Genomic DNA, 15,886 nt, shown 5'->3' on the forward strand with positions numbered 1-15,886 from the left:
TGGGCCACTCTAGGAAAAGCATGCATTATGGGGGGTATACATTATGCACAGGAGATGTTAGTGCTCGTATTGCCTTTGTCTCAAGCAAACATTTAATTCCTCAACTGATTGAGATAACCAGAGTGAGGCAGCTGATTTCAGAAATCAGCTTTGAGTTGGTCTAAATCACTGTTAGACAAGGAATATGGGACACATTTTATTTTGATGGACACAGTGTTCCGATTCTTGTCTCTTTGTGAAGGAAAGTCATGCTACTGAGAATGGTAGGCAAATTTAAACGTTTTTATCTAAACCCCGAGATTTTCCTACAGAAAACACTAGCAGCCACCTCTGTCACAAATGAATAAACCATAGCCAGAGAGGTCCAGCTTCTGGCAGATTTCTGACAGGAACAGAACCCATTGGGGCCAGCACTTGGGAGATCTCCCTGACCCTGCCCCACAGTGCCTCTCCTACCATGTTTGCCCAGGTGCGTTCTCTATTCCTTGCTTGGCTTTGGCAGCCCTGGCTCCTGGTCACAGAACATACATTTGAAGGATCTGCATTGAAGTCAGAGACTGACAGATGCACAGGTGTCACAGAGCCAAACAAAGTCTCTTAAACACTGAAAGCACAGTGAGGCTGCTCAGCGTTTCTAGATTTGGAGTTTCTTTCTTTCTCTGAATGGATTCAGAGAAGGCCTTTTTGATAGGAGTGTTGAAACAAGAGACCTCTGGGGAGAAAGGGATCTACCCCTCCTGAACACATACTCTTCAGCTCCAGCAAAGGCCATAGTAGAAACTGACAACACAAAACCATACAGATACCTGTTCTCCACATGCAGCTTGAATCAAAAATTAAAAGGAAGAAGAGGAGACTTAGTAAAGGTCACGTCTCTGATCATGGAAGACATCTTCTATGGTTTGGGATGAGGACCAGGAAAAATGTCACCATGGAAATCACCCTGAAGTTTTAATGTCTTGGAGGAAAACAAAATGGCAATAGCATCAATATTCAGTGTGAGAAGAGTACTGGGGAAGAACCAATGTCTGCAAAGCACTCAGAAGAGAACCTGTACACAGAGGACAAAGTCAGTGGTTTCTTTGAAGAATCATATCTGCTATAGAGCAGATAGTGCAGAATAATTTAAAGAAATTGAATCAATCTTCACTCTACTCCAGATGCTCATCAGCAGCTTCATACAGGCCTAGGGCCTCTGCTGTTGATACCTTCTTTCCTTTCCAATTATGAGCTTCCTCCCCCTAAATCACTGACATTTCCAGCTCACCTCCTACACACACATGCACACACTCTGTAACCACTGTGTAGCCTCTTTGAAGACAATGGGAATTGATATCTTTGTGTTCTGATAGTGAAGTATAATTCTGCATTAAGATATTTCACAGTACATACAGGGTTCACAAAAATCTGTGAGACCATAATGTTTCTGCAACCATCCATAATGGACTACCCTGAAAGAATCTCTTCATAATGCCCATTTAGACTGCTGCACTCACTTGCTGCTGCCTTGACAAATTTGTCCATTTCAGTAACAGCAAGAAAGGAACTGAGAACACACCTGGACAAACATAGCAGATGGAGCAGGAACTGACTGGGTCAGAAAACTTGAAGGCAACATAGTATAAACTGTTCTATGCCTCAGTGTTTGGCTCCCACACTGAAATCATTCAAAGAAATGCAAATCTTCGGAAATTTTTGCCCAGAAATCAGTGCAAGCCTTGGGATTGTAGGCTTTAAATTTGTTAATTGGAATTGGCCTTTGAAGAATTATGGAACTATGCCCAAGGGAGTTTGGGAACATTCACAAGAAGCCTCTCAAACCACAGGCAAACCATGAATCTCTCCAAAGAACAGGTGTGAGCCCTGAAACCTGAAGCTTTGCATTCTTTTTTTGCATTCTTTTTTACAAAACTGAAGCTTTTACATTCTGCACAATTAACTACTGCAGCTTGTTTCTAGCTAAGACTAAAAAATCCACACAACCCACTGAAAGAGTCTATCTTCTCAGTCTTCATGGCCCAATGCCAAAGTTCTGGGTCTTGCTTTTTCTGTCCTACTAATTCCACTGAACCTAGAAATTCTCATTAGCACTCCAGGCATACTGACTTCTCTGAATCACAGCATCCTGACTCGTAAATTCAAATCTATCCATCAAGCAGATAAGTAGCACTCATGGAAGTTGAAAACTATTTACAAGTTGGTAAACTGGCTCAATCAAAACCACAAAGACTTCCAATTCTAAATTCTTGGCTTAGGAGCCATCTCTCACATTAACAAAGAATCAAACTCAAACCAAAACTGTGTGATAAAGTTTAGAGTTCTTGATAAAGAAAGTTCCATCAGAATTATTGTGGTGAACCTTCAACTTCATGTAGTATATTTATGGACCCATTTGTCAGGTGTTATGTGAGAGTCTTAATTTTGGCAAAGCCACTTACTTTCTTGATTAAGAGACAAATTTGATTACACTCAAGGAGCTCCTTCTGGTTGGAAGGACAAAACAAAACTGATTTTTTAGTGAACTGACCTGAGACATTGCTGAACAAAGACTTTGTATCACAAATTAAGGGGCAGTGTTCCCCCTCCACCCACTGTAGAGGAATCAAGGAAAGTCTTGCATTGGGAATGTCTTGGCACCTCTGTATTCTGTTTCCCTAAAGATGGCCAGCTTATTGTGTCTTTCTCTCATACAGCCACACACCATAAATGGGCAAAATGATTACAGAATCCTGATTACAGAAATCCTTGTGAAAAAGATAGATGAACAATATAGAGTTCAGAGTATTCGTGACTTCTGTGAAACACAAGCTGGTAGAAAGACAAGGAGAATATACATTAATGCTCTGAAGCAATCTTTGTATTTTTCCTGCATCCACAGCCTGACATCATCACCCAATACATAAAAATGGAGTTAAAGGCTGGCTCTGGCATATGTAGTTATTGAAATGGAAGGCCAAATCCCAGAACTGCCACAGGACTGGAGACAAACAATCTATCCAGCACAGCAGAAGCGAACTGGACAAAACAGATTCCTGGCCTAGGTCAAAGAGCAAAGCAGAATCCTGGACCGGCTTGAGCCACAGCCAGAAGAGCACAGCAACTCCCATACAGCTTTCTTTTATCTGTCTCCTTTGCTTTCTCACCCAGGTTGATGGCTATAGTGTTTTAATGAAAAGTCTTGGTCTCCTCAGCACATGGGCAGGCAGTGCAGTCACAGCTCATGCACATTCTCCTTTTTCTTCACCAGCATAAGCTGGATCTGTTCCAGATACACAGAAAGACAGAATTAACAGCCATTGACAAGTGAAGTGGAGACTTATCAGCAGATGTAACTACAGGACAATGAAGGAAGTGTGTGATATTTTAATATGCTCTTTCTTTAATAGGAAATATAGCAAATGTTGGGATAGCAGCAAGCTGTGCATCCCATTCAGATGTGTTATGGACCTAAGTAGTGTCTTGGTATATGGACAGGGAAGTAAAGCCTGCAGACTGTCATCCCAGCCTCTGAAAACAGACAGGACTGATGTATCATTGGGTAATTTTTTTTTAAACCAGTGCCAGATTTCTATGTGTCTAGGGAGTGTTTTATAAAAAGAAAGATGAAAATCTGAACCGAGTATGAGACACCTGAACTATATGCACTTTTCAAGAAGTTGAACATAGTAGCTTTCAGCACAAAGTACTCTTCTCTGAATCATGGAGTATGGTAAAGCCAGAACTGCAAAGAATGGTTTGAAGGCCATCAATCCTACTGTAGGAGAGACCCCAGAGCCACCTTTGCCCAAGACACAAACCATATTGGCTTTCGCTTCTGTTCTGGTATAAGGAATAGTGACTTGAACTTGCTTCTCTCTTGAGTCCCGCAAAAAAAACCAAACCAAACCAAAACAAAACAGAAAAAACAAAACAGATCCCAGAATAAAGGCAAGAGGATGTCCACTTAAAAAAAAAAGAAATTAAAAACTGCTGTGGTTTACTTACTAAGATTACCTGCAGCACTTCCATCTGTGCTTTTTCAAGCTGAACAAAACTGAAGAGAAGACAGACTGAGCCATAGAAAGGGAAGGGACTTGCTCAGGGCTACACAGTGACTCATAACCAGGGCCAAGGAGACAACCCTAACACTCAAGGCCAAGCAGACGCTTCCTCCAGAAATATTAACCTCTCACACACAAGAGGAGACCACTATTTAAGCCAGACTCAGCCAATGGGGAATAAGTCCCAGATTCAAGTACTGGGGACAAAAACTGAGACGGTGTGCCTTTCTTTATCTGTGGAGAGGGAAAGCCATGGGTACTCCCAGAAAGGAGCACGAGAGATATCCTATCCAGGGTTCACAAAGGCAGATCAGAACTTTGAACAAATGCACAGAGAAGAAATAAGAGGACATGCCAGACCAGCCCCTTTATCAGAGGTATACATTAGGAAGATTGCAGCTGTTAAGAGAGTGGAAAGAGACTTTATATAAATAGGAAAAGCCATTTCTCCCAAAGAAAATAAAGAGTTCCTCATGATTAAATACACACTCCACTGTCTTCTTTATTTTGCTTTTTGGCAGAATTTTCAGTCCTATTAACTTTTAACATTAGGTATTTTAAAAGCAAAACAAATATAACACTAGAAAAAGAATTCCATGCTACACTATAACCATTCCCTCAGTTTTCTTTGTCACGCTTCACCTCTTCTTCTTCCTACAGTCTTTCCTGAGATCTTTACATACAGCTTGATGAAACTAGAGCATAACAGTGACTGACAACAGGGCTGTTTATCCCAGTTCTCATCATCAGTGCCAGCAGCAGAGGGCCCAACAAGCAGCCTGACTGGTTCAACAGAACCTTGTATTAGCAGCATAGACCAAGCCATAAGGCACAAGCCTACAGTCCAAGTCTGATGCTAAAACGAGAGCTGAACTTTTACAGATCTTATTGAATGCTTGTTAACGTTAGCAGCCCATTTGTTTTTAACTTGGAAGAACCACCCCAACAATCCCCAGATCTTTTTGCAAGTGCAGCACTGAAAAAAAAAACAACCCAAAAACAAAACAAAACAAAAAACCCAGCAAATTTGCAGGCTCAAATTCAAACCTTTGGATGGACTACCCTGCTACGTTCATTTGCATTACTCTCTGCTCTCCTGAAACCAGAGGGGTGCTGGTCTTGTTGAGTCTTCATCAACAATATAGATGAGGAGCTGGGTGCTTTCTCATCAGATTTGCAGACAACATCAAATTGGGCAGAAGTGTTGATCTGCTTGAGGGTAGGAAAGCTCTGCAGAGGGACATGGACAGGCTGGATCAGTGGGCTGAAGCCAACTGTATGAGGTTCAACAAGGCCAAGCATTAGGTCCTGCATTTCGGTCACAACTCCAGGCAATGCTCCAGGCCACTGGAAGGCTGCCCAGCAGAAAAATTACCTTGGAGTTCTGTGTGACACCTGGCCGGACAGGTGTGCCAGCAGCCAGCCATGTACCCAGGTGGCCAAGACAGCCAAGAGCATTCTGGCCTGCATCAGAAATAGTGTGGCCAGCAGGACTAGGGAGGTGATTGTTTCCCTGTACTCCTTGAGTACTGTGTTGAGTTCTGGGCCCTTTCCCAAAAGAAGGACATGGAGATGCTGAATTGTAACCAGAAAAGGGCAACAAAGCCCTTCTAAAGAACAAGTCCTGTAAGGAGTGTCTGAGGGGACTGAGACTGTTTAGACTGGAGAGGAGGGGACTGCAAGGAGACCTTATTGCTCTCTACAGCTACCTGAAAGGAGGCTGAAAGGAGGTGGGTGTTGGCCCCTTCTCTCAAGTAAATAAAAATAGAGAAAATGACCTGACGTTGTGGCAGGGCAGGTTTAGACTAGGTTTTAGGAAAAAATTCTTTACTGAAAGAGTATTCAGGAGCTGGAATAGGCTGCCCAGGGAGGTGGTGGAGTCACGGTCCCTGGAGGTAACTGTGTAGATGTGACACTTTGGGACATGCTCTTGTGGGCATGCTGGTTTTCTCTAGGTTGACAGCTGGACTCTGTGATCTCAGAGGTCTTTTCCAATCATGAAAATTCTGTGATTCTGTGAATACCTATCCTATGAAGACAGACTGAGAGAGTTGAGGCTGTTCAGACTGGAGAAAAGAAGGCTTTGGGGAGACCTTATTGTGGTCTTTCAGTACCCTAAAGAGGGCTTATAAGAAAGATGGAGACCTTTTACCAAGGCCTACAGTGACAGGACAAGGGGCAGTGGTTTTAAAGTAGAAGAGGGTAGAATTAGATCAGATATAAGGAATAAATTATTAATAATGAGGGCTATGAGAGACTCAGTTTTGGATGCCCCAGCCCTGCAAGCGTTCAAAATCAGATTGGACGGGGCATTGAGCATCCTGGTCTAGTGAAAAATGTCCCTACCAATGGTAGAGGGTTTGGACCAGATGGTCTTCAAAGGTCTTATTCAACTGAAACCATTTTGTGATTCTATGAAGAGCTTTTAGGCACCTACCTTTAAAAAGCCGAAGAAGTCAGCTGGTTGTCTAAACTGCATGGAAAGGTATTTTCTGCAATCCATGAGCAGAGTTTCAAGTATTGTACCCCTTAGTACAGAGCAGTCCATGTCCTCCTTGACTTCATACAGATAACCTCCATTTGGGGAGAAAAACATAGAATACACCTACATAAGCACACAAAAGGGACAAAAGAATGGAACAAAATCTCACGCTACAGACAAAACATGACAGACAGCTACCCAACCATCATTCCACTGATTTCTCTCTCCATTCTTCATCTTTCTAAGTATCAGCAGCCCAAAATCTACTTCAACTTTTCAAAATCCAAATGGGTCATTCTTTAACTGAGATAATCCCTTTTTAAATGGTAGAATTCTAGTGTCACCCAGTCCTAGTTCAGCAGACTTGTCACAGGTTTCAAAGTCTGTGGAAAGATAGAATGTTTGTACTTTTTCCCTTTAGATAATTTTTTGAACTAACAGAGACCGGATGTCATGTCTTGCACTGATGAAGACCATGCTGCTTAAGATCAGTAGTGATCTGTGCTGTACAGCAGTGATGTGGCCAGCAAGGCAGGAGATGAACACAAGTCAGAAAGCAAACAAATAGTTCACAGCCAATCAGAACAGGCGCTGTCTCCTTCTCCTAGCCAAAAGTACAGAAACACAGGAAAATGAGATTATAAGGGTTAGGAAGTTAGGGACACATAAACAGAGAAGATTGCAATGAAGGAGAAAGATGTAGACAAATAAGATCCAAACCCCTAAAGAGTCAAGCTTTCCTAAATGTTGCTGCTTACATAACAGCCTGGTTTAAAAATAAGCTTTTTGAAAGACAATTTGAAGTTATAACAGACATATGCTGAATTGTGAACGTCTCTTTAACATATAGTCAAATAATTAAAGTTTTAAAAAAAGAAATTAATAAAGCCCTACAGATTTCCTTTCATGTTTTAAAGACAGACTACTGAGCAAGTATAGGTCACTAGTGATTGTCCAGGAAAGTTTACAAAGGTATTCAGCCAGTTTTTGACAACAGTAGTCTGTTCATGTCTTCACACAATATTTCCTTTTATTCTGTTTATTCACCTGCTTCAAAGCAAAGGTTGGTTTATTCAAACTGGAGGAACCCTTAGGGACTGTAAAAACATGGAAATTGCTTTTGCCCTCCCTATCTGCAAATAGAAACTTGTTGTGTGGAGCAATGCGCTATGATTTCTGAAACACTGAGGAATACGGTGACCAAATGAAAGAGAAAAAATCAATCAGTTAATTATTTTTGAGAGATAAATTTGCTTTGTTCAAATTGAATACATGTAAATGTTCAATGTGTTTAGACAAGCTTCCTTTCTGTGAATCCAGAACATCTAAGACAGCTTTAATGACAAATTTTAAGTGCTGAGGGATTTGAGCATTAAATGAATTCCAGCCCCCATGAAAATTCCAGCCTCAGTGACTGGAAAACAGGAAACATAACCCCATTTTTCAAACAAGGAAAGAAGGAAGATCCAAGGAAATATAGACTGGTCAGTCTCACCTCTGTGCCCAGTAAGATCATGGAGCAGATCCTTCTGGAGGCACTGCAGAAGAATAATGGAGAGGTGACTGGGTATAATCAACACAGCCCCACCAAGGGCAAATCATGCCTGACAGATCTTGAGGCCTTCTATGAAAAGGTTACAACATCAATAGACAAGGAAGGAGCAACCAACATCATTTACCTGGACCTGAGCAAACTTCACTGGACCTGGACCTGAGCAAACTTCACTGGACCTGGACCTGACCTTCAACACTCTCCCACACGAGATCCTGATCTCCAAGCTGCTAAAACATGGGTCTGAAAGATGGAGCACTCCGTGGATTAAGAACTGGCTTGATGGCTGCACCCACAGAGTGGCTGTCAATGGGTCCATGTCCAAGGGGAGGCCAGTGACAAGTGGAGTCCCTCAAGGATCAACATTTGGACCGGTCCTGTTTAACATCTTTGTTGGTGACATGGAGGGTGGCATTGAGTGCACCCTCAGCAAGTTCCCTGATGACCCCAAGCTGTGTGGTGCAGCTGACACACTGGAGGGAAGGGATGGCATCCAGAGGGACCTTGACAGGATGGAGAGGTGGGACCATGCCAGCCTCATGAAGTTCAACAAGACCAAGTGCAGGGTCCTGCGTGAGGCAGTCCCAAGCACTGATATAGTCTGGGCAGTGACTGGATTGAGAGCAGCCCTGAGGAAAAGGACTTGGGTGGTGGGTGAGAAGCTCAACATGAGCCATCAGTGAACACTTGCAGCCCAGAAAGCCAAACGGATCCTGGGCTGCATCAAGAGAAATGTGGCCTGCAGGTTGAAGGAGGCGATTCTCCCCCTCTACTCTGCTCTCATGAGCCCCCACCTGGAGTGCTGCATCCAGTTCTGGAGCCCTTATTACCAGAAAGACAAGGATGTGCTGGAGTGTGTCCAGAGAAGGGCCACGAGGATAATCAGAGGGCTGGTGCAGCTCTCCTGTGAAGACAGAGGGAGTTGGGATTACTCAGTCTGGAGAGGAGAAGGCTCCAAGGAAATCTTATTGTATCTGAAGGGGGCTACAAGAAAGCTGGTGAGGGACTTTTTAGGATGTCAGGTGGTGATAGGGCTAGGGGGAGTGGATTCAAACTAGAGGAGGGGAGATTTAGATTGGAAGTTAGGAAGAAGTTCGTCCCCATGAGGGTGGTGAGACACTGGAACAGGTTGCCCAGAGAGGTGGTGGAAGCCCCATCCCTGGAAGTTTTTAAGGCCAGGCTGGACAGGGCTCTGAGCAACCTGATCTAGTGGGAGGTGTCCCTGCCCATGGCAGGGGGGGTTGAAACTAGAGGATCTTAAAGGTCCCTTCCAACCCTGAAAATTCTATGATTCTATAGGAATATATACTGGAATTAATTGAGAAATAAAACCTGATAGTTATCTTTTTTGTAGGCTCATTATGAATAACTGAAGTGAACAGAGGATTGATTAAACATGCATAGCTATAGCACACATTTCTGGATAGTAAAAATAGGTTTAAAAAGCAATGTAGACAATATTTTCTAAGTGTATACTGGTTACCAGTCCCAAAAAAGATTAAATAGTTTAAAGGCAGGCTTCTTATTTTTTCATTTAAATGTATTTAAGTAAATTATAACACTTCCGTTTGCAGCAGTTGATCTCAGAAACATCGCAATTCTGACCCCAGCTCTTTTCCCAGCACCAGGACCCAGGGTCCCTTCAGCAGCTCCTTCTACAGCTCACCACAGTTTTTCTGTCTTTCCTCCCTATCCTGCTGCCTCACTGCCTGTGGCAGCAAGCAGGGCCCATGCTCTGGCCTCAGGAGCAGCACACTCAGGTCGAAAGCACACACACAGCTGGGAGCTGCCCTCAGCTGGAGAACCAGTGACGCCTCTGGCAGATCTTTTTGTGAAACCCCAACATGGCAAAGAGGAGCAAGTTCCACCTGGGAGAAGGCATCCTAGGAGCAAACAGGAACACAAAAAGAAGGCACTGGGACGAGAAACCAGTCAGAGTGTCCTGGCTGTAATTCTTCCACTGCTTCAGCAGAGCTCTCTGTAATCCAAGTGAGACAATGTCTGTCTCATTCTTTCCTCTCCTTTCTTTCCTCTTTTACTCCCCCATCTGCCTCAGTGTAAGCCTGTGTTGGATCAGTGCCTCAGGGGTTTGGCAGTGGGAAGGGGGCCACAGGGGTGGCTGCTGTGAGAAGCTGCTCAGAAGGTCTCCCAGCTCCAAAATCCAGCCCCACCTCTGGCCAAGGTCAAACTCATCAGTGATGCTGGATGTGCCTCTGTGATTAACATACTGAGGAAGCAAGGGAGGAGGAGAGGGTGAGGTGAGAGCAATACCAAGGTCAGTGGGAAGGAAGGGGAGAAGGAGCACAAGGAGAGATGCGGCCCAGGGTGAGAACCATGGTGGGGAAGATTTGGACCTTCAGCCACACAGAATCACAGTGGAGCAGATGTGGACCTGCAGCTGTGTAGGACCCTGTGCCAGGGGAGTAGGGGAAGGTTGAGGAGTTCTCTTGCTGAGGATGAAGGAGCAGCAGAAAACAAGGTGTGATGAAGTGACAAAATCCCATTCTCTGCCCCTCGGTACTCCTCAGTGGTGGGGGAGGAGAGGAGAAAAGGGTTGACCAAGCAGATGCCTGGTTATTACCAGCTGTGCCTAAGCCACAACAAAGCCTCACTTGATTACTGAAGTACAAGGAAACCTTTAATTCTGCTGTCAGCAATGAGGCCTCCACTAGGAAATGTGGTGTGAGCTGCCCAGTGAGGGGCTGGGAACAGAATGGGAGAAAAAGAAGAGAGGGATGGAGAAAGAGACCTATTAAAAAAGAGGAGGAAATGAGAGTCTAATCAATCAGATCTGATACTGTTCCCTCCTAGAGACGAGTCCTTCCCCAGACCACTGAGACATGCCTTTCTCAGTTACCCCCTCTAATTTTGAGGTGTCCCTCTATTCAACAGGGCACAGTCTCCTTTACTTCATGAGCCACTTTCTGTTCCAACTTCCAACATCCTTCCTGGGCTCAATAAGTTCCTGACCATTCATTGTGGATCATTCCCATCATCTGCAAAAGAAGGACAGCACATGATGTTCAGCTGAACCAAGTCCATTTATAACAAGAGACACCTGAATTCATCCTAAAAGTGAAATGGGACCTACAAGATACAACATAGTCACTACCTACAACGGATGACTACAGTTCATTTGGACTATGTACTCTCAGCCCCCTTTAGTAAAGGTGGTATTTGATCCTTCTGTATCATTTTGTCAGTCTGTGGATCTGATATGCAGTAAAAGAGACTGAGAAAACCAAGCAGATGTTTAGCAAAAAACCAAAAAACTACTCTTGGGATGAGCCTGAAAGGAGACAACTCAGAGCAAACCAATTTGTCATTCTTGCCTTCTTGCCTCTCTAGAAGCTGGGACAAAGTTCCAAAAAGACAGAAAGCATCTCCAATGAGATGAAGGAGACTTTTTTAGTCTAGTGCATTCTCTCATGTCCTTGTCCCTTCATAGGGCAAGAGAGAACTCAGAGTGACCCTCCAGTAGATTACTGAGTTACTCACCTTCAGGTCCACCAGAGTACTAGAATTAAACCAAAACCAAACATATTTCTCATCAGCACCTGGAAACCTTTTCTTGTAACACAGTGGTGACATAAGGGCTCAGGACTGGGTACTGTAACAATCAAACCCTCATAGTCAGAAGGATTTAGCACACCATTCGCAAAACTCAAGAGGATCCAGTTAAGGACTGTGTCTCCCCCCCTCCCTCCCCCCCACCCCATCCCAGTTTTCTGCTGCTGTTTATATACTATAAGCCAGCAGAAGATGTCCAACATCCACCTCTGGAAGGTCAGCTCAACCTGCTTTATTTTATTTTGTTGGCAGGGTCTCTATGAATTTTCGTGCAATTCTCAAACTATTATCTGGGGACCCACTTGGTTCCCTGGAGTGGTTCTTTGGGTGGAAAGGAAGGGGCTGAGCTGGAGTGCAGCAGCATAAGGTCAGGGGCTGGCAGTCCATCAAAGTCACCCAGTTCCAGGTTAGAACTGGGTCTGAGCTGGATTATCTCTAGGGGTAGTTCTACAGAAAGGATCCGAGGCTTCACCTGAGCTTGTTCATGAACTCCTGTTGCTGCTCAGGAATGCTAGATTTGTAGTTCCTTAGGTGTAAAATGCTCAAGGGCAAGCCCAAAAGCAGAGAGATGCACTCCTATGGAAGTCCAGTCTAAGTCTCGCATTTCTCCTTTACATCATTCAAATGGACAAAAATGCTCTTCAGAGTGACAATCCAAGACTGTGCTGCAGTGGAAAAAGCACCTGAAATGCTTGTGAGTGTAACCTTTGGACACACAGTCCTCCCACTCCACTTCTATCCAGCCTGTACTCTAAAACTGGAGGTGTCTTTTCAGGGCATTCCTGTAAGTATTGCTCTTAATTCTAGAACATCTAAGGGCATAACAGCCCTGAGGATACAGACTGAGAAGAAATACACAAAAAGAATATGAAACTATGAGACTAAGAGAAATTCTGAAGGAGGAAGGGAGGTGCATATAGGCTCCAACACATGAAATTATGAACAGTCTGAAAGAAATAAGAGTCTGGATTTATTTGCAGGAAGCAGATGATGTATCCTTTACTTCATATTTTTCAAAGCATGGTAATGATTCGAGAAATGGCACCAGTTTTGTCTTACAAAATGCACAGAAGGCATAGAGCCTTGAAAAAAGACGATAATCCAGTATTTATATTATGCCACCTTCCTAGGAAAGACTGTGGGTGTGCCATTTTCCAGTACTTAAAATTAAGCCATTCCTTCAGTGTAGCTGAAGTGTTTAGGGAGTACAGAAAAATACCCCAGGGTAACTCCTGATAAATTCTTGTACAGAATTGAGCATAGCACTTGAGCAAACACATAATCAGGCTAATGGCTAATTTACAATGGAAAGAAGAGGCTTACTGATCTACTTACTGCTAACAAAGTAGCTCCACAGTTGACGGAGATTGATGTTCTTACAACTGCATATGATACTTAAGGGATTTATGCAAATTTGTATTGGTATCCATAGTACAAAGACATGGGAAGAATTAAAAAGCAATTAACAGTAGAGATCTGCACCACGTGTTGGAATGGGTTGAATAATATTGATGTACAAACCAAGAATCCCAGTCAGAGAACCTCTGACTTTCAACAAGTGAAAGCAAATAGAAGCAAGTGGATCTGACCATTTTCTGGACAGAAAAAGGAAATAATTTTCAGCTCCAGATGCTTCCTTTAATGTCAGAATGATGAAACACAACTTCTCAGATTCTTTCTGCTTGATAATGCTGGAAAACAGGTAGTCCAAGGAGGAAGGGGAACAGATGAACATAAAGACAGGGAATTCTTAAGCATTACTTTTGGACACAAGAAATGCAGTCCTTCACCCTGACAGCAAATGCCCCTAGTTCAACACTTCAGGGTGTGTTACTGATTGGGAGATCAGAGGATGAACAACTGTGAGAGAGATCAGGCTCTTTCACTAGTGACTGGCACAGCACAGAGCTGTGCTCTGAACTGTTGCCAAGTACTGCTGTTAGTCTTGTTTTGATGGGTGCTTTGTAGTCAGTCTTAATTTCTTTTCCATTACTGTAATCCACTACTTTGTATTGTCTAGAATTTGCATTAACAAATCCATAGGCATTTAGTTGAGCCTTCGTGCAGAAGGCAACTTTGGCTGCCACCTCAAGGAAGATCCTAAATGGGCGCCTCAGTAGGTGAGGCACCTGCTCTGCTCTTGTGAAACCCCACGTGGAGTGCTGTGTCCAGTTCTGGAGTCCCCAACGTAAGGAGGACACAGAGCCTCTGGAATGTGTCCAGAGGAGAAACACTAAAATGATCAGAGGGCTGGAGCACCTCCCCTGTGAAGATAGACTTAAGTAGCTGGGGTTGTACAGGCTGCAGAAAAGGAGGCTCCAAGGTGACCTTATAGCAACCTTGCAGCCTCTGAAGGGAATCACAGGAAAACTGGGGTAGGGCTTTTTTACACAGGTTTGTAGTGAGAGGGCAAGGGAAAATGGTTCTTAACTTAGGAAGAAATTTTTTAATTTGACGATGGTGAGACACTGGCAGAGAAGTTGTGGCTGCCCCCTCCCTGGAAGTGTTCAAGGCCAGGCTGGATGGGGCTTTGAGCAACCTGGTCTGGTGGGAGGTGCCCCTGCCCATGCAGGGGGGTTGGAACAGGGAGAACCACTGGACTATTTGCTCCCTAAAGAACATCTGCTTTTTGGAGTGAAGGAGTGTGATTAATATAGTTGAGCCCTACAGGCAAACATGCCCTCTTTACACAAGGGCTGAGCAGTTATGGTTTCAGATGGGATTACCTTGTGAGATACAAAAATTATGGCTGCAATTTCTGCTTCTGAGTAAACGTGTGGTTCAGTCAGCATGTAATAACCATAGGATGTGCTTGCACACATCCAGTTGATGCAAAACTGGTCCTTAGACAGGATACTGCAGGTCAGAACAGACTTTGGAATCCAGGTAACTAAGGAAAACTGTAGTACATCTTCTTAAAGCTACTTCTCCCCGCTGTAATAAGCTGTTTTCAGGTCCCATTAGCAATCCCGGGTGACATCTTCTAGGGTATGCATCTACCTCACCCCAAATGTTTTGAAAGCTTCTGCCAAAAGATGCATGCTTTCTCAGGAATTAAGATAGGGAACTGTGTTGTTGAATTTTACCATCAAAATTTCCTGGTGATCCTTCCTTGTAACTCACTCACATTACAACTGCAGCCTGGAGACAAGCTCAGGCTCCATCAGAGCACATGAGAGATTACCAGCTTGCTGAAGGCTGTCTGCTAGCACTAATCCTCTACATGTCCCATTCCCATACAGCAACTTAGCAAACTCCTTTGAATGCTACAAAAGTGAGGACAGACGTAGTTTCAATAGCAAAAAGCAAATGCTTGTGCTAAGCAAGGTGCTGGCCTTGTCTGCCCTGAATGCTCACTTACTTCTCCACATTACCATGCAGATGGTTCATGAAAAGCAACATTCAGAGACCCTGCCGAAGTGTCAAAAGCACCACCCTGAGGCACACAAAAAGCATTACTGGAGGAGTGCCTGCAAAAACGGATTGAGAATGGCCAGACCAGGCCACAGAACTAGATAAGGATCAGAACCAGTGGGACTGAAATTAAAGGGAAAGCAAGGAATAAATTATTGAGAAGTTTAGATATATCCGGAAGCCATGAAAGGGAAAACTATTCAAAGGCAGGGAAGAGGTGGTGTATGGGAGCTCTCAGGAAAATTATCACTCCAAGAGGAACTGCCTCAATGTTCAGCTACTATTATTTGAGCAAGTGCAGATGCACAAGAATCCCTCATAGAAAGATTACTGCAGCTTTCTGCATTAAGGGTGATATATGTACACAACACACTCTTGCACTCACTCCCCAAAGTGATAAGGAGTAGAATAACTCCGTCAGTCTTCACTGACTTTCTTCTTTGTTTAGGATACTAATGCTAAAATAACAAGCTGAGGAGAAGAACGGGTCACAAGATCTTCAGTTGCTGAAAAACAGAGAGATCAATGAACCCCGGAAGTATAAAACAACCTTTTTATCTCTAGATCCCTCTGACAGTGATGAGCTAACAGCTTAGTCTTGCCAGTGGACTGAGTTGGGAGTTCTCTTAAATGTCACCCTCCCTACAAGTAGAGGGTAAAGGTTTGCAGCAACTCCTGAAAATGCTTTGGGGTCCATGCTGGGGGAGACTCAGTTTGCTTATAGCACAGGTAATCCCAATTGATGTGCAATCCATTTTGTTAGCATCTGATCCAAATTTTCTGTGCTGTCAAAAAAATATATAATCAAAGAACTTGCTTAAGGGATCT

Source organism: Calypte anna, chromosome 1 (assembly GCF_003957555.1).
Source record: "Calypte anna isolate BGI_N300 chromosome 1, bCalAnn1_v1.p, whole genome shotgun sequence".
Lineage (NCBI taxonomy): Eukaryota > Metazoa > Chordata > Aves > Apodiformes > Trochilidae > Calypte > Calypte anna.